The sequence below is a fragment of the Coregonus clupeaformis genome, chromosome 18 (assembly GCF_020615455.1).
Source record: "Coregonus clupeaformis isolate EN_2021a chromosome 18, ASM2061545v1, whole genome shotgun sequence".
In the NCBI taxonomy this organism is placed as follows: domain Eukaryota; kingdom Metazoa; phylum Chordata; class Actinopteri; order Salmoniformes; family Salmonidae; genus Coregonus; species Coregonus clupeaformis.
Genome location: NC_059209.1, coordinates 32,927,759 through 32,946,768, shown reverse-complemented (window position 1 = coordinate 32,946,768; position 19,010 = coordinate 32,927,759). Strand labels below are relative to the sequence as shown.

General features: G+C 47.1%; 1 protein-coding gene across 4 annotated transcripts in view; it reads right to left on the bottom strand.

Moving 5' to 3' along the window:
• LOC121530702 (sodium-dependent phosphate transporter 2-like) overlaps nt 1-11,112 on the bottom strand; it is a 103,361-nt gene extending 92,249 nt beyond the window's left edge. For 3 of the 4 annotated variants that reach the window (XM_045226845.1, XM_041835862.2, XM_045226847.1), the window contains exon 1: nt 10,958-11,112. The gene's annotated coding sequence lies outside the window, so the exon portion shown is untranslated. The other variant, XM_045226846.1, reaches the window with a different exon arrangement.
• Between the last annotated feature and the right edge of the window lie 7,898 nt (nt 11,113-19,010).

The window sequence follows — 19,010 nt, the reverse complement described above, 5'->3', positions numbered from 1 at the left end:
GGTGGCTGACTAAATACTTTTTTTCCCCACTATATATATATATATATATATATATATATATATATATATATATATTTGTAAATACAATCGCATGTTTCCAGGGATTTTTAGGCCCCTCAAAGTGTGACATGGATTAATTGTGACTTTTTTTTATATCAGCTGATAGAAAGAAGATTAATATTATGATGTAACTTGTTCAGACTGAGGTTCTTGATGGGTATTTAAAACCGTGTCAGTGTGTGTGTGTGTGTGTGTGTGTGTGTGTGTTTATCACAGTACTTTCGCAGCAGGCTTGACTGTGAGGACTAGTCTTTGTGACAGGTGGTCTGCCTGTGTTCCGGTGACATGGGGGGTGAGGGAGAGGGTGGAGGAGGAAGGGAGAGAAGGGGTGAGGAGGAGGACAGGGGAGGAAAGGGGTGAAGGAGAGGAGAAGTGACATGGAGAGGAGGGGTGAGGAGGGAGGGATGACAGTGAGGAGAGGGGATTTTCCAGAGATCAACTCATAATCCTGAAGGGTCAAATCATTTCCTCCCTTCTATCAGCACATCATCACCCGGCCACACCAGTAGAGGGCACAGATATAAAAACGTTCCATTTGTGCCATGTTGCTTTCACCTATCCAGTCCCATCAGAGCGACGCGCTTAGGGGGAGGGCCTAGGGGCTATGCCAGGGGTTGTTTCTGGAAGGGGACATGGGGTCACTGTGAGCCAATGACAGGGCTGGAATGTAAAGACGTCACCACCTGGTAAGAGAGGGACCCCAGAGGAAAGACTACTCTCGCCCACCATTACATCACTGACCTTTCACCGTGTGTGTGACCTTTACCCTACAGTCACACACCATAGTATCAGACTGACTGCTTCAGCCTATCAGACCTGCTCCTTCAGCCTATCAGACCTGCTCCTTCAGCCTATCAGACCTGCTGCTGACTCCTTCAGCCTATCAGACCTGCTGCTGACTCCTTCAGCCTATCAGACCTGCTGCTGACTCCTTCAGCCTATCAGACCTGCTGCTGACTGCTTCAGCCTATCAGACCTGCTGCTGACTCCTTCAGCCTATCAGACCTGCTGCTGACCGCTTCAGCCTATCAGACCTGCTCCACTGGAAGTGTCATTTTTGCCAAGAATGAATCCAAGAGACCATTTTCAAACTACCGTGCTGACCCGAACTGTACTGTGCTGGCTCAGACATTTTCTTTTCACATTGTCCTCTTCAGCACAGTTCCAGCAACTATGGTGGATACGTCACCAGTCCAGCTCTGTACAGCTTGGCACAGCTCAACTCAGCTTAGTTTGGCATTTTACTTTACATTTTCAGTATGTGATCCCTACGGGAATTGAACCCACAACCTTGGCATTGCTAGCACAAGGACTATCAGTGATGGCATTCATCTAATGGCTTGGGGGTAGAGAGTGTGTGTGTTCCTTTACATGTCACCTACCCACCACCCAAGCCCTAACGATTACCCTAACGATTACCCCAAGCCCTAAAGATTACCCTAACGATTACCCCAAGCCCTAAAGATTACCCTAATGATTACACCAAGCCCTAACGATTACCCTAAAGATTACCCTAACGATTATCCCAAGCCTTAAAGATTACCCTAACGATTACACCAAGCCCTAACGATTATCCCAAGCCCTAACGATTACCCTAACGATTATTATCCCAAGCCCTAAAGATTACCCTAACGATTATCCCAAGCCCTAAAGATTACCATAACGATTACACCAAGCCCTAAAGATTACCCTAACGATTACACCAAGCCCTAAAGATTACCCTAACGATTATCCCAAGCCCTAAAGATTACCCTAACGATTATCCCAAGCCCTAAAGATTACCCTAACGATTACCCCAAGCCCTAAAGATTACCCCAAGCCCTAACGATTACCCTAACGATTACCCCAAGCCCTAAAGATTACCCTAACAATTACACCAAGCCCTAAAGATTACCCTAACGATTACACCAAGCCCTAAAGATTACCATAACGATTACCCCAAGCCCTAAAGATTACCCTAACGATTATCCCAAGCCCTAAAGATTACCCCAAGCCCTAAAGATTACCCCAAGCCCTAAAGATTACCCTAACGATTATCCCAAGCCCTAAAGATTACCCCAAGCCCTAACGATTACCCCAAGCCCTAACGATTACCCTAACGATTATCCCAAGCCCTAAAGATTACCCCAAGCCCTAAAGATTACCCCAAGCCCTAACGATTACACCAAGCCCTAACGATTACACCAAGCCCTAACAATTACACCATAGAACAGATGCATGCCACCAGAGGAGCAAACAGCAGATATCCGACAGCCATGCCCCGCCCCGCCCAGAGGTGGAACATATCTGCGGTTTGCTCCATAGCTACAGGGTGAGGGGGGAGAAGGAGAGGAGGGAGATGGGTCTAGAAATAGCCGTGTCACATGAGGCCAACCAGAACTGTCTGTCCAGCCTGTCTGTCTGTCCAGCCTGCCTGCCTGTCTATCTATCTGTCCAGCCTGCCTGCCTGTCTGTCTGTCCAGCCTGCCTGTCTGTCTGTCCAGCCTGCCTGTCTGTCTGTCTGTCTGTCCAGCCTGCCTGTCTGTCTGTCCAGCCTGCCTGTCTGTCTGTCCAGCCTGCCTGTCTGTCTGTCCAGCCTGCCTGCCTGCCTGTCTGTCCAGCCTGCCTGTCTGTCCAGCCTGCCTGTCTGTCTGCCCAGGCTGCCTGTCCAGCCTGTCTGTCTGCCCAGGCTGCCTGCCTGCCTGTCTGTCTGCCCAGGCTGCCTGCCTGTCTGTCTGTCTGCCCAGGCTGCCTGCCTGTCTGTTTGCCCAGGCTGCCTGCCTGCCTGCCCAGGCTGCCTGCCTGCCTGTCTGTCTGCCCAGGCTGTCTGTCCAGCCTGTCTGTCTGTCCAGCCTGTCTGTCTGTCCAGCCTGTCTGTCTGTCCAGCCTGTCTGTCTGTCCAGCCTGTCTGTCTGTCCAGCCTGTCTGTCTGTCCAGCCTGTCTGTCTGTCTGTCCAGCCTGTCCGTCTGTCTGTCCAGCCTGTCCGTCTGTCTGTCCAGCCTGTCCGTCTGTCCAGCCTGTCCAGCCTGTCTGTCCAGCCTGTCTGTCCTCCTCCTCCTTACATGGATCCTGCTGCTGCTTTACACACATATTCACACATCCACACTAATACACTCAAGAATGCACAATATGAACACACACACACACCTACTCCTTCACTCAGGCCTCACATTCTTCACACACCCTTAAAGGGATATTTCAGGATTTTGGCAATGAAGCCCCTTATCTGCTTCCCCAGTGTCAGATTAACTTGTGGACACCATTTTTATGTCTCTGCGTGCAGTTTGAAGAAAGTTGCTCACGCAACTGCTAACTAGCATTAGCGCAATGACTGGAAGTATGTGGTAACACTAGTTAGCGTTGGCTTGCAAAACTACCACTAACTTCCTTTATACTGGATGCAGAGACATAAAAATGGCATCCATGAGTTCATCTGACTGAAGTATCCTTTTAAATCTACCTCTGTAGCCTCTCTGAACCTATTGAGAAACACACACACACACACACACCTGTTTAAACAGCCCAACCTCTCCCAGCCTACTACCACAGAGTTTCTAAACCCAGAGGCGCAACATTGTGAGACCTAGAGAAAACGCTTGCGAAACAGACCAAGCAGACCAGGCCGGGGTTTGAGAAGTCAATGAGAGAAGTTAAATTCTTCCTTAGGTTGTTAATATTCTCCAAATCTAAAGACACAACCTAGATTGGAGCCAACGTCTTAAATAGTTGAACATGTTATTAGGCCAACCTTGTGAAAGTGACAAACTGACACGTTTTCATTTTCTGTCAAAAACGACTTTATAATCGAAGGACTGCCTTTGATTTGACGGCCTGCACATACGCAGTTCGGCGTGAGACGACCGTTAGAGCCGATGACGCGTTTCTACGCAATGAACTTAGCTAGCCAATGTAGCCATGACATCACCTACAAGTGTGATCGGGGATTTCTATTGGAGAAGCAGTTTCTTGCCCAGCGTCACACTGTGCTGGTCTCTGCTGCTACAGTCAAGTGTTCTCACACCTATCCTCCCACTCTGACCACTTCCTGGTTCACAAGGGCTGGCCTGAGCTTACAAGCTACACTGATTGGCTAGCCTGAGCTACAAGCTGCCATGATAGGCTGGCCTGAGCTACAAGCTACACTGATTGGCTGCATGGGCACCTTGCCCTCTGATAGGCTAGGTGGAATGTTTTGCCACATTGCTCACAACTGTTCAATCCTCTCAGATCTCTAGACTCTAGGGTAAGGCTCTCCAACACTGGTCCTTGAGCGCTACCATGCTGTAGGTTCACTCCAACCCTGTTCCTTGAGCGCTACCATCGTGTAGGTTTTCCCTCCAACCCTGTTCCTTGAGCGCTACCATCGTGTAGGTTTTCACTCCAACCCTGTTCCTTGAGCGCTACCATCGTGTAGGTTTTCACTCCAACCCTGTTCCTTGAGCGCTACCATCGTGTAGGTTTTCCCTCCAACCCTGTTCCTTGAGCACTACCATCGTGTAGGTTCCCTCCAACATTGTTCCTTGAGCGCTACCATCGTGTAGGTTTTCCCTCCAACCCTGTTCCTTGAGCGCTACCATCGTATAGGTTCTCTCCAACCCTGTTCCTTGAGCGCTACCATCGTGTAGGTTCTCTCCAACCCTGTTCCTTGAGCGCTACCATCGTGTAGGTTCTCTCCAACCCTGTTCCTTGAGCGCTACCATCGTATAGGTTTTCACTCCAACCCTGTTCCTTGAGCGCTACCATCGTGTATGTTTTCCCTCCAACACTGTTCCTTGAGCGCTACCATCGTGTAGGTTTTCACTCCAACCCTGTTCCTTGAGCGCTACCATCGTGTAGGTTTTCCCTCCAACCCTGTTCCTTGAGCGCTACCATCGTGTAGGTTTTCACTCCAACCCTGTTCCTTGAGCGCTACCATCGTGTAGGTTTTCACTCCAACCCTGTTCCTTGAGCGCTACCATCGTGTAGGTTTTCACTCCAACCCTGTTCCTTGAGCGCTACCATCGTGTAGGTTTTCACTCCAACCCTGTTCCTTGAGCGCTACCATCGTGTAGGTTTTCACTCCAACCCTGTTCCTTGAGCGCTACCATCGTGTAGGTTTTCACTCCAACCCTAATCTAGAGCATCTGATCTAATAATGAGCTAGTTGATAAGATGAATCAGGTTAGTTACAACTGGGGTTGGAGCGAAAACCTACAGGACGGTAGCTCTCCAGGAACAGGGTTGGAAAGCCCTGCTCTAAAAGGGGTAGGGGTTACGGTTTGGCCTTGTTTCAGGAACAGGGTTGGAAAGCCCTGCTCTAAAAGGGGTAGGGGTTACGGTTTGGCCTCGTTTCTGGAACAGGGTTGGAAAGCCCTGCTCTAAAAGGGGTAGGGGTTACGGTTTGGCCTCGTTTCTGGAACAGGGTTGGAAAGCCCTGCTCTAAAAGGGGTAGGGGTTACGGTTTGGCCTCGTTTCTGGAACAGGGTTGGTTGATTGGTTTTACATCCCAATCTTTCCCCAGCAATCCTCTCTCTCTGCACCTAAATGACTACATGGCCATCAGCGACAATACAATAACTCAATACCAGATGAACAAGTCCGGCAGGCTGTGTGACTCAGTGTAAACCTATCCAGTGGGTTGGAGAGTGAGGCTGAGGCCGAGGGGGGTCGGATCTGTCCGTAGCTACAATCACAGTAGCTCATAGTTGGTTGGTATGCTAAGCCCCATAGTCATTAGCATAGTTTACAGGAGGGCACGAGAACAGACAGACACTGTGTGTCACAATGCTTTGATACACATTCTACCAGGAAGGAACACAGAATCAGGGCTAATGACAACCTGGCCACGGGTAACTGGGCCAAGACCAGAACCAGCTAAAGGACCTGGAGCCAAAACTGGAGCAGAGTGACGGCAAAAGCAGCTTTTGAAAGTCCAGGCCAAAACCAGAACACTGGGGAAAAGGCCTAGCCATAGCTACAGGTAGTTAACTGGGTCAAACCCAAGACATTTGCTGAACAAGCTCTATTTTGGTGGCCTCTGGTTCATTCTAATGCCTTGATTCCACCCATGAATACACAGTTAAATTAACGAATACTTTAACGACTTTACCTCCCGGATTGGTCAAATGAGTTGTGGTATTGAGTAGAAAAGACAAGACAATTACAATTAAAAAATGACTGAAAACGAATGAATTCGGTGTGTTGTGAGTTGTTTTGGATATTGTCTAGGCCAGCGGTTCACAACCTATTTCGGTTACTGTACCACCAACTGAACGTTGCTCTGCCCGGAGTACCCCTGAAGCACCGCCTCTTGTGCATTTTACAAGTAGGCCTATGGCCTCATGAGTCTTCTCAAGTACCCCCTGTGGATAGGCCGTGTACCCTCAGGTGTCCTAGTACCCCTGGTTGGGAACCACTGTTCTAGGCCTAGGCCTATGTGATCAGGACTATTTCTATGTAAGATAACCTTTAACCTTTACTGCAGGATGTTTGTTCTTCAAACTATGTATTTTATTGGCTCAGCTGCTGTGGACACTTAGGGTAAAGGAAAGCAATGGGTGAACTCTCTCTAACAGTTTGGCCTGTCAATCAATCACTGTGGGTGGGATCGTCAGGGCAGCGGCAGAATGTTTAGGAGTCACAGAGTCGGTAGGGTTTCAGATCTGTCAATCAATCACTGTGGGTGGGACTTTGAGGGAATGCGGTAGATTAGTAATCTAGTCAGAAAAACTAGTCAAGTCTTTCAATTTATTGTGGCAAGAAAAAAGGTTGTGTTCTGTCAAGTAAACATGGATTCCCTGTTGAGAAACAATCTACAGTGCCTTGCAAAAGTATTCACCCCCTTGGTGTTTTTCCTATTTTGTTGCATTACAACCTGATTTCTATTTGGATTTCATTTAATGGACATACACAAAATAGTCCAAATTGGTGAAGTGAAATGAAAAAAATAACGTGTTTCAAAAAATTCAAACAAATAAATAACGGAACAGTGGTGCGTGCATATGTATTCACCCCCTTTGCTATGAAACCCCTAAATAGGATCTGGTGCAACCAATTACCTTAAGAAGTCACATAATTAGTTAAATAAAGTCCACCTGTGTGCAATATAAGTGTCAAATGATCTGTCACATGATCTCAGTATATATACCCCTGTTCTGAAAGGCCCCAGAGTCTGCAACACCACTAAGCAAGGGGCACCACCAAGCAAGCGGTACCATGAAGACCAAGGAGCTCTCCAAACAGGTCAGGGACAAAGTTGTGGAGAAGTACAGATCAGGGTTGGGTTATATAAAAATATCTGAAACTTTGAACATCCCACGGAGCACCATTAAATCCATTATTAAAAAATGGAAAGAATATGGCACCACAACAAACCTGCCAAGAGAGGGCCGCCCACCAAAACTCATGGACCAGGCAAGGAGGGCATTAATCAGAGAGGCAACAAAGAGACCAAAGATAACACTGAAGGAGCTGCAAAGCACCACAGCGGAGATTGGAGTATCTGTCCAAAGGACCACTTTAAGCCGTACACTCCACAGAGCTGGGATTTATGGAAGAGTGGCCAGAAAAAAGCCATTGCTTAAAGAAAAAAATTATGCAAACACATTTGGTGTTCGCCAAAAGGCATGTGGGAGACTCCCCAAACATATGGAAGAAGGTACTCTGGTCAGATGAGACTAACATTTAGCTTTTTGGCCATCAAGGAAAACGCTATGTCTGGCGCAAACCCAACGCCTCTCATCACCCCGAGAACATCATGCTATGGGGATGTTTTTCCATCGGCAGGGACTGGGAAACTGGTCAGAATTGAAGGAATGATGGATGGCGCTAAATACAGGGAAATTCTTGAGGGAAACCTGTTTCAGTCTTCCAGAGATTTGAGACTGGGACGGAGGTTCACCTTCCAGCAGGACAATGACCCTAAGCATACTGCTAAAGCAACACTCCAGTGGTTTAAGGGGAAACATTTAAATGTCTTGGAATGGCCTAGTTAAAGCCCAGACCTCAATCCAATTGAGAATCTGTGGTAAATATAAAACATAACATTTCCCCATAGGCTTTGACCAACGAGCCATGGCGGAGTTAGTGCCAACGAGCCATGGCAGAATTAGTGCCAACGAGCCATGGCGGAGTTAGTGCCAACGAGCCATGGCGGCATTAGTGCCAACGAACCATGGCGGCATTAGTGCCAACGAGCCATGGCGGAGTTAGTGCCAACGAGCCATGGCAGAATTAGTGCCAACAAAAAGACGCTGCTGCTCTCTTGAGTAGGAGAAAGAAGACAAGTAGGCGGCCATTACATTGCAATAAACTTTTGTGAACTATTAACAGAAAATATTTACAAAATAATACATCAGGACGCACAACTGCAACGCGTTTCGACTTCTAGAGTCTTCCTCGGGCAGCTCTCTATAAACAGGCTAAAATACACACCACACCTTTACAAACATTTCTAAACATTTTTACATTACATTTTAGTCATTTAGCAGACGCTCTTATCTAGAGCGACTTACAGTTAGTGAGTGCATACATTTTTTATTTTTCATACTGGCCCCCCGTGGGAATCGAACCCACAACCCTGGCGTTGCAAACGCCATGCTCTACCAACTGAGCTACATCCCTGCTGGCCATTCCCTCCCCTACCCTGGACGACGCTGGGCCAATTGTGCGCCGCCCCATGGGTCTCCCGGTCACGGCCAGCTACGACAGAGCCTGGATTCGAACCAGTGGCACAGCTAGCACTGCGATGCAGTGCCTTAGACCACTGCGCCACTCGGGAGATAAACCTTATTAGGGTAATATAAATATAATAATGATAAATGCCATTTAGCAAAGGCTTTTATCCTAATATTAGCTCTCTCTCTCGTATCATTCCTTCCCTCTATCGTTTCATTCCCTCCCTCTCTCCTCTATCGTATCATTCCCTCCCTCTCTCTCCTCTCTGTATCGTATCATTCCCTCCCTCTCTCCTCTATCATATCATTCCCTTCCTCTCTCCATCGTATCATTCCCTCCCTCTCTCTCTCGTATCATTCCCTCCCTCTCTCCTCTATCATATCATTCCCTTCCTCTCTCTCCTCTCTCCATCGTATCATTCCCTCCCTCTCTCTCTCGTATCATTCCCTCCCTCTCTCCTCTATCTTATCATTCCCTCCCTCTCTCTCCTCTCTCCATCGTATCATTCCCTCCCTCTCTCTATCATATCATTCCCTCCCTCTCTCCTCTCTCCATCGTATCATTCCCTCCCTCTCTCCATCGTATCATTCCCTCCCTCTCTCTCTCGTATCATTCCCTCCTCTCTCCATTGTATCACTCTCTCCTCTCTTTCATATCATTCCCTCCCTCTCTATCGTATCATTCCTCTCCCTCTCTCAATCGTATCATTCCCTCCCTTTCTCCTCTCTCCATCGTATTATTCCCTCCTTCTCTCCATCGTATCATTCCTCTCCCTCTCTCCATCGTATCATTCCTCTCCCTCTCTCCATCGTATCATTCCCTCCCTTTCTCCTCTCTCCATCGTATCATTCCCTCCCTTTCTCCTCTCTCCATCGTATTATTCCCTCCTTCTCTCCATCGTATTATTCCCTCCTTCTCTCCTCTCTCCATCGTATCATTCCCTCCCTTCCTCTATCGTCTCTCTCTCTCTATCGTCTCTCTCTCTCTATCGTCTCTCTCTCTCTATCGTCTCTCTCTCTCTATCGTCTCTCTCTCTTCCTCTATCATATCATTCCCTCCCTCTCTCTCTCTCTATCGTAGCATTCTCTTCTCTCTCCCTATCGCATCATTCCCAGTTGAACCGTTAACTCACCACACTATGTTGTCTTATTGCTACATCCATCACTACAGTCTAGTAGATCCCTCCAATAGAATATACCACAAGGACCCTAGTGGCCCTGCAGAGATAGAGATCCCGTGACAAGGTCTGTACCTCGCAAAGGCAGCGTCAAATGATGGCACAGGCAGAGAGACAGGCCGGACTGGGGCAGTGATTTGAGGCATGCACAGATGTGTCAACCACATTTGGAGATCCGGCAGCGTTTCCCAAACTCGGTCCTCGGGACCCCAAGGGGTGCACGGTTTGGTTTTTGTCCTAGCACTACACAGCTGATTCAAATAATCAACTAATCGTCAAGCTTTGCTCATTTGAAATCAGCTGTGTAGTGTTAGGGCAAGAACCAATAATGTACCCCTCGGGGTCCTGAGGACCGAGTTTGGGAAACGCTGGGCTATCTCCACTCCGAGGAGCCCAGTACTGGCCCAGTTGACCCCCTGACCGTCGAAGGGAGACAGAGCATCGCCACATAAACGCTGAAAGCTAATTTCGACAACAGATCACCTCCACTCTGGAAATCAAGGCTTCTCGCACAACCGTGAGCCATTACGTAGCCTACCAGTCAATGACTAAGGCAACTCCAAATCTCCCCAGTCGCCATTTGTGTATCGTTTAGTAAAGCTAGTTTAGACAAGAGGATATTAGTAGCCTAAAGCACAACAGTAGCAGGCAGCAACCTATATCCATCCGACTGAGAAAAATAAGAGAAAGCCGCGGGAACGACAATAGTAGGCTACGAGAACCAAACAGGCAGGCACGTGTTATAGCCATTCACCGACTAGACTTCATTATCAGTAGGGCTGGTGTCTCTATTACAGCCAACATAATTCACCCTGGTCGCAACAACGTTTCTACCAATGTATCAATTGTTTAGTTCCGTGTATGCGCAAGTAGCCTAGTGCAACATTGTGTCCAATAATGGTATGATTATTTTTTTTTCCCGAATGTTGTTGACCCTTACCAGGCCTGTTTTTCTCCGGCGTGCGAGGAAGGCATCGCTCAGTAGCCTCGTACACCATGTGGATGGATATGATTCAGAGAATTTGCCCTTAGGAGAAACCAACACGATACATCCGGCACACACAGAGCAACAGAAATATACTTACAAGAGCGAAATACGACACCGTTCCTTTCTCCCACCGCTGAAACGTTCTCCTTTTCCCAGAACCAAACGTCTGGCTGTCGTCTGATGGCTTTTAGAAGCTCAGTCGAAAACGTCCAGATTCCGACACACTCTCTGCCTGCCTCTCAGTCCCGTACGTCCCACTGCTCTGCACGTGTGTCATTAACAACATTAGCGTGACCAGAATAGTGGAATCGGCGGGTTGACATCAAAATAAAAGTCCCCCATTGAAACTGATGCAAATTATGAAAATAGTGGAATCATGCCACAATTGGACTAGATAATGCTAAGCAAGATTAGAATGTTGTTAAATAAATTCAACAAAAGACATTGATTTGTTAATTTTACAAAAAAAAATCGGTTGAAATCGCACTGTGGATGTATAGATTTCAGAATTGCGTTTGGGACATACTTACCCCATTTGATGGACGCAAGATCCATTGGTAAGGCTGTACATTGCAATATGAATACGCAATACTCACAACAGACTGAATTGTGAGGTGATTTCCCACAGTTAAAGTTCCACAATAAGAGCTACGACGCTAATATTTGTGTAAACTCTTTGGAATTGTAATCTGTGGGTGTCACTGAGAAGGCTGAGACCCAGTGGTGTAAAATACTTCAGTAAAAATACTTTAAAGTACTACTAGTCGTTTTACATTTACATTTACGTCATTTAGCAGACGCTCTTATCCAGAGCGACTTACAAATAGGTGCATTCACCTTATAGCCAGTGGGATAACCACTTTACAATGTATTATATTTTTTTCTTAATTTTTTTTATTCTTTTTATTTTAACTTTATTTCTTTTGATTTTTTAGTATTTTTTTTACTTTTTATTAGTTTTTTTATTTTTAACTTATTTTTTTTTATATTTTTATAATTTTTTTTTGGGGGGTTGGAGTAACGGGGGGGTAGAAGGATTACTTTATCCTATCCCAGGTATTCCTTAAAGAGGTGGGGTTTCAAATGTCTCCGGAAGGTGGTGAGTGACTCCGCTGTCCTGGCGTCGTGAGGGAGCTTGTTCCACCATTGGGGTGCCAGGGCAGCGAACAGTTTTGACTGGGCTGAGCGGGAACTATGCTTCCGCAGAGGTAGGGGAGCCAGCAGGCCAGAGGTGGATGAACGCAGTGCCCTCGTTTGGGTGTAGGGACTGATCAGAGCCTGAAGGTACGGAGGTGCCGTTCCCCTCACAGCTCCGTAGGCAAGCACCATGGTCTTGGTTTTGGGGGTGGGGTATCTGCACTTTACTATTTATATTTTTGACAACTTATACTTTTACACCACTACATTCCTAAGGAAAATAATGTACTTTCTACTCCATACATTTTCCCTGAAACCCAAAAGTAAAGAGGTGCTGGTACTCATTTTGGTTGCCTGTCCTGTTTACACACTGCTCAAACAAATAAAGGGAAACACTTAAACAACACAATGGAACTCCAAGTCAATCACACTTCTGTGAAATCAAACTGTCCACTTAGGAAGCAACACTGATTGACAATACATTTCACATGCTGTTGTGCAAATGGAATAGACAACAGGTGGAAATTATAGGCAATTAGCAAGACACCCCCTAATAAAGAAGTGGTTCTGCAGGTGGTGACCACAGACCACTTCTCAGTTCCTATGCTTCCTGGCTGATGTTTTGGTCACTTTTGAATGCTGGCGGTGCTTTCACTCTAGTGGTAGCATGAGACGGAGTCTACAACCCACACAAGTGGCTCAGGTAGTGCAGCTCATCCAGGATGGCACATCAATGCGAGCTGTGGCAAGAAGGTTTGCTGTGTCTGTCAGCGTAGTGTCCAGAGCATGGAGGCGCTACCAGGAGACAGGCCAGTACATCAGGAGATGTGGAGGAGGCCGTAGGAGGGCAACAACCCAGCAGCAGGACTGCTACCTCTGCCTTTGTGCAAGGAGGAGCAGGAGGAGCACTACCAGAGCCCTGCAAAATGACCTCCAGCAGGCCACAAATGTGCATGTGTCTGCTCAAACGGTCAGAAACAGACTCCATGAGGGTGGTATGAGGGCCCGACGTCCACAGGTGGGGGTTGTGCTTACAGCCCAACACCGTGCAGGACATTTGGCATTTGCCAGAGAACACCAAGATTGGCAAATTCGCCACTGGCGCCCTGTGCTCTTCACAAATGAAAGCAGGTTCACACTGAGCACATGTGACAGAGCGTGACAGAGTCTGGAGACGCCGTGGAGAACGTTCTGCTGCCTGCAACATCCTCCAGCATGACCGGTTTGGCGGTGGGTCAGTCATGGTGTGGGGTGGCATTTCTTTGGGGGGCCGCACAGCCCTCCATGTGCTCGCCAGAGGTAGCCTGACTGCCATTAGGTATCGAGATGAGATCCTCAGACCCCTTGTGAGACCATATGCTTGTGCGGTTGGCCCTGGGTTCCTCCTAATGCAAGACAATGCTAGACCTCATGTGGCTGGAGTGTGTCAGCAGTTCCTGCAAGAGGAAGGCATTGATGCTATGGACTGGCCCGCCCGTTCCCCAGACCTGAATCCAATTGAGCACATCTGGGACATCATGTCTCGCTCCATCCACCAACGCCACGTTGCACCACAGACTGTCCAGGAGTTGGCGGATGCTTTAGTCCAGGTCTGGGAGGAGATCCCTCAGGAGACCATCCGCCACCTCATCAGGAGCATGCCCAGGCGTTGTAGGGAGGTCATACAGGCACGTGGAGGCCACACACACTACTGAGCCTCATTTTTGACTTGTTTTAAGGACAACATTACATCAAAGTTGGATCAGCCTGTAGTGTGGTTTTCCACTTTTAATTTTGAGGGTGACTCCAAATCCAGACCTCCATGGGTTGATACATTTGATTTCCATTGATAATTTTTGTGTGATTTTGTTGTCAGCACATTCAACTATGTAAAGAAAAAAGTATTTAATAAGATTATTTCATTCATTCAGATCTAGGATGTGTTATTTTAGTGTTCCCTTTATATTTTTTTTGAGCAGTGTATTTAGGCGCAGGAGCTCCACTATACTTTTGAGCTAATATTCTATAAGAAGAACCGGAGCTCAAGCAGTTAAACATTTGAGGTGCCAGCGCTCAGCTCCGGTGAGCTCCTGCCCAAGTCAAGCACTTTAGGGAAGGCTTTATATTGCAATTATGTTCACGACACACAGGTTGACTAGTGAGCTTAACGCTGCTCATTTCACAGCGGTTTAATAATACATGAGTAAACTCTTTAGAATTGTGTTCTGTGGGTGTCACGGAGTAGGCTGATAACCCCATTTCATGGACCCAAGATTCGTAGGTAAGGCCGTACATTGCAATATATGTAGGCTATGCCGCCATTGCAATCCTGAAGTCTAAACATCCACAGTGCGATTTCAACAGATTTTATGTCAAATTATTGTATTTTGTTGAATTTACATACAGTGGGGGAAAAAAAGTATTTAGTCAGCCACCAATTGTGCAAGTTCTCCCACTTAAAAAGATGAGAGAGGCCTGTAATTTTCATCATAGGTACACGTCAACTATGACAGACAAATTGAGATTTTTTTTTCCAGAAAATCACATTGTAGGATTTTTAATTAATTTATTTGCAAATTATGGTGGAAAATAAGTATTTGGTCACCTACAAACAAGCAAGATTTCTGGCTCTCACAGACCTGTAATTTCTTCTTTAAGAGGCTCCTCTGTCCTCCACTCGTTACCTGTATTAATGGCACCTGTTTGAACTTGTTATCAGTATAAAAGACACCTGTCCACAACCTCAAACAGTCACACTCCAAACTCCACTATGGCCAAGACCAAAGAGCTGTCAAAGGACACCAGAAACAAAATTGTAGACCTGCACCAGGCTGGGAAGACTGAATCTGCAATAGGTAAGCAGCTTGGTTTGAAGAAATCAACTGTGGGAGCAATTATTAGGAAATGGAAGACATACAAGACCACTGATAATCTCCCTCGATCTGGGGCTCCACGCAAGATCTCACCCCGTGGGGTCAAAATGATCACAAGAACGGTGAGCAAAAATCCCAGAACCACACAGGGGACCTAGTGAATGACCTGCAGAGAGCTGGGACCAAAGTAACAAAGCCTACCATCAGTAACACACTACGCCACCAGGGACTCAAATCCTGCAGTGCCAGACGTGTCCCCCTGCTTAAGCCAGTACATGTCCAGGCCCGTCTGAAGTTTGCTAGAGTGCATTTGGATGATCCAGAAGAGGATTGGGAGAATGTCATATGGTCAGATGAAACCAAAATATAACTTTTTGGTAAAAACTCAACTCGTCGTGTTTGGAGGACAAAGAATGCTGAGTTGCATCCAAAGAACACCATACCTACTGTGAAGCATGGGGGTGGAAACATCATGCTTTGGGGCTGTTTTTCTGCAAAGGGACCAGGACGACTGATCCGTGTAAAGGAAAGAATGAATGGGGCCATATATCGTGAGATTTTGAGTGAAAACCGCCTTCCATCAGCAAGGGCATTGAAGATGAAACGTGGCTGGGTCTTTCAGCATTACAATGATCCCAAACACACCGCCCGGGCAACGAAGGAGTGGCTTCGTAAGAAGCATTTCAAGGTCCTGGAGTGGCCTAGCCAGTCTCCAGATCTCAACCCCATGGAAAATCTTTGGAGGGAGTTGAAAGTCCGTGTTGCCCAGCGACAGCCCCAAAACATCACTGCTCTAGAGGAGATCTGCATGGAGGAATGGGCCAAAATACCAGCAACAGTGTGTGAAAACCTTGTGAAGACTTACAGAAAACGTTTGACCTGTGTCATTGCCAACAAAGGGTATATAACAAAGTATTGAGAAACTTTTGTTATTGACCAAATACTTATTTTCCACCATAATTTGCAAATAAATTCATTAAAAATCCTACAATGTGATTTTCTGGATTTTTTTTTCTCATTTTGTCTGTCATAGTTGACGTGATGAAAATTACAGGCCTCTCTCATCTTTTTAAGTGGGAGAACTTGCACAATTGGTGGCTGACTAAATACTTTTTTCCCCCACTGTAACAATATTCCAACCTTGTTTAGCATTATAGGTGGTTCTAAGATTAACTTAGTCTTAAGATGCTTTTGGGAAACCGGGTCCAGCTCTCAGGGGCGGACTGGGACCAGAAATCGGCCCTGGCATTTCTAACATATAGGACCATTTGAGGCCCCCACACTGGCCCATTTCCCCACACTGGCCCATTCACCACCACCACACCATCACCACCACCACACCACCACACCATATCACACCACACCACCACCACCACACCACCACCACCACACCACCACCACACCACCACCACACCATATCACCACCACCACACCACCACACCATATCACACCACCACCACCACACCACCACACCATATCACACCACCACCACCACCACACCACCTCCACCACACCTCCACCAAGACCACACCACCACCACCACCACCACTACCACCACCACACTACCACACTAAACATGTCTGTGGTGGAATGTGACTTGTTTTTATTCCCGATTTGTATCTATAGCCGTTTTAAACCAGACTGAAAGCTGTAATCACGTTTGTTGCCATTCTGGATTTACAAGGCTATCTGCTGTGAATCATCCCTGGGTCAGAGAGACAGACATGTCCAGACTAACCCCTGGGTGTGGTGTGCTGTTTTTGTTATTCTGGGGTCTGAGAAAATGAAAAATGTGTTGAGTAGAACAGATCTGACTGTCAGTCAGGTAGAATAAGGAATCGTGTCAGCTCTATTCGTTACATTTCTAGCTGCAATGTTTGGAATGTTTCCTCTGGCTTGCTGGAACAGAACACACCCCTGGTTTGGCCTTACACACCCTATCAACCCAAACAAACCGCTTATCTACTCTCTCTCTCTCTCTCTCTCTCTCTCTCTCTCTCTCTCTCTCTCTCTCTCTCTCTCTCTCTCTCTCTCTCTCTCTCTCTCTGTCTCTTCTCTCTCTTGCTCTCTCTCTCTCTCTCTCTCTCTCTCTCTCTCTCTCTCTCTCTCTCTCTCTCTCTCTCTCTCTCTCTCTCTCTCTCTCTCTCTCTCTCTCTCTCTCTCTCTCTCTCTGTCTCTCTCTCTCTCTTGCTCTCTCTCTCTCTCTCTCTCTCTCTCTCTCTCTCTCTCTCTCTCTCTCTCTGTGTGTGTTTGTGTTTGTGTATGTATGTTTCAAATAAACCTTCACAAACACCAACATGGCCCTAGGGGACTCATTAAATCCCATCCCAACCACATTGGTGTTCTACCATAGTCACATGCCCAACCAAAGCCCATTAGACCTGTCTGGCACAACTCAGACAACAGTGTGTGTGTGTGTGTGTGTGTGTGTGTGTGTGTGCGTGCGTGTGTGTGTGTGGCACAAACTAGACAGCAGCAGACCAACATGATAGAAAATCACTCAGTGATATAGTAACCTATAATAAAAAATTTGTCCAGTGCAATTAGAGATTTGTTTTCATAATAGTCATTCAAATTCACTCACTCCCTAGGCTATGTCACTCACTCACTAGGCTAGGTCACTCACTCCCTAGGCTAGATCACTCACTCACTCCCTAGGCTAGGTCACTCACTCCCAAGGCTAGGTCACTCACTCCCTAGGCTATATCACTCACTCATTAGGCTAGGTCACTCACTCCCTAGGCTAGATCACTCACTCACTCCCTAGGCTAGGTCACTCACTCCCAAGGCTAGGTCACTCACTCCCTAGGCTATGTCACTCACTCCCTAGGCTAGGTCACTCACTCACTAGGCTAGGTCACTCACTCCCTAGGCTAGATCACTCACTCACTCCCAAGGCTAGGTCACTCACTCCCTAGGCTAGGTCACTCACTCACTAGGCTAGGTCACTCACTCACTAGGCTAGGTCACTCACTCCCTAGGCTAGGTCACTCACTCCCTAGGCTAGGTCACTCACTCCCTAGGCTAGGTCACTCACTCCCTAGGCTAGGTCACTCACTCACTCCCTAGGCTAGGTCACTCACTCACTAGGCTAGGTCACTCACTCCCTAGGCTAGGTCACTCACTCACTCCCTAGGCTAGGTCACTCACTCACTCCCTAGGCTAGGTCACTCACTCACTAGGCTAGGTCACTCACTCCCTAGGCTAGGTCACTCACTCACTCACTAGGCTAGATCACTCACTCCCAAGGCTGGGTCACTTAGTCATGCACCACTGTATCCGGGTCAAATGTTTAGTAATCAGATATTCCAGTGAGGCAGAAGGCTCTGGAGGGTCATCACTAGTTGCAACAGCCACAAAGTCATAAACCCAGCCTATTTCCACAATTTCTCTTCTTAAAATCTGATTTTAAACCTAATCCTAACCTTAAATTAAGACCAAAAAGCTATTTTTGTTTTTCATTCATTTTTAATAAAGCCAATTTTGACTTTGTGGCTGTGCTATCTAGTGGAAACCGCTCTGGAGTCCTAACCGTGTGACCATGGTTTAAATGAACTGTCATGCCATTTATATACTGTAGCTTTACTAGAATGTTGCTGCATGTCATGTCTTCTACTGGCCACAAGATGGCAGTCAAAGCACAGTGGCTGCACTCAACTATAGAGGGAGGAAGCTAAGGAGGAAGACGGCGATAATAATGGAGATGGGGTGTCGGAAAAGACGGATGTCTAGTGCAAACAGAGTGAGCCGTGCGCCAGACCGAGATCTGGAGGTGAAATGGAAGTGAATGAGGGAGAGTTAAGTGAGGTGGAAGGTGTGGTGAAGAGCTCGGAACCCGAGCCTGGCATCAATGGACATGATAAAGAAGAATCTGGTCCAGTAGGAGTGACATTTTTTGGAGAAAGTGGATCCTTGCCTTTTGGCGGATCCATTTGTGGTTTCAGGGTGGGTGGGAAAGGAGTTGGGTGCAGTTGAATCAGTGAAGGTAACCTGTAGTGGACTTGTGATATTTGTTTGTGTTTCTTCTGACCAGAAGGAGCGGAATTCCGTGTCACGCCACCTGGGTCGAGATCTGTTTCTTGCTTTGCTCTTAGCAACAGGGCACCATTGAAAGGAGTGATTCCTCGGGTAGCGTTAAGGTTGGAGGTGGAGCAATTGAAG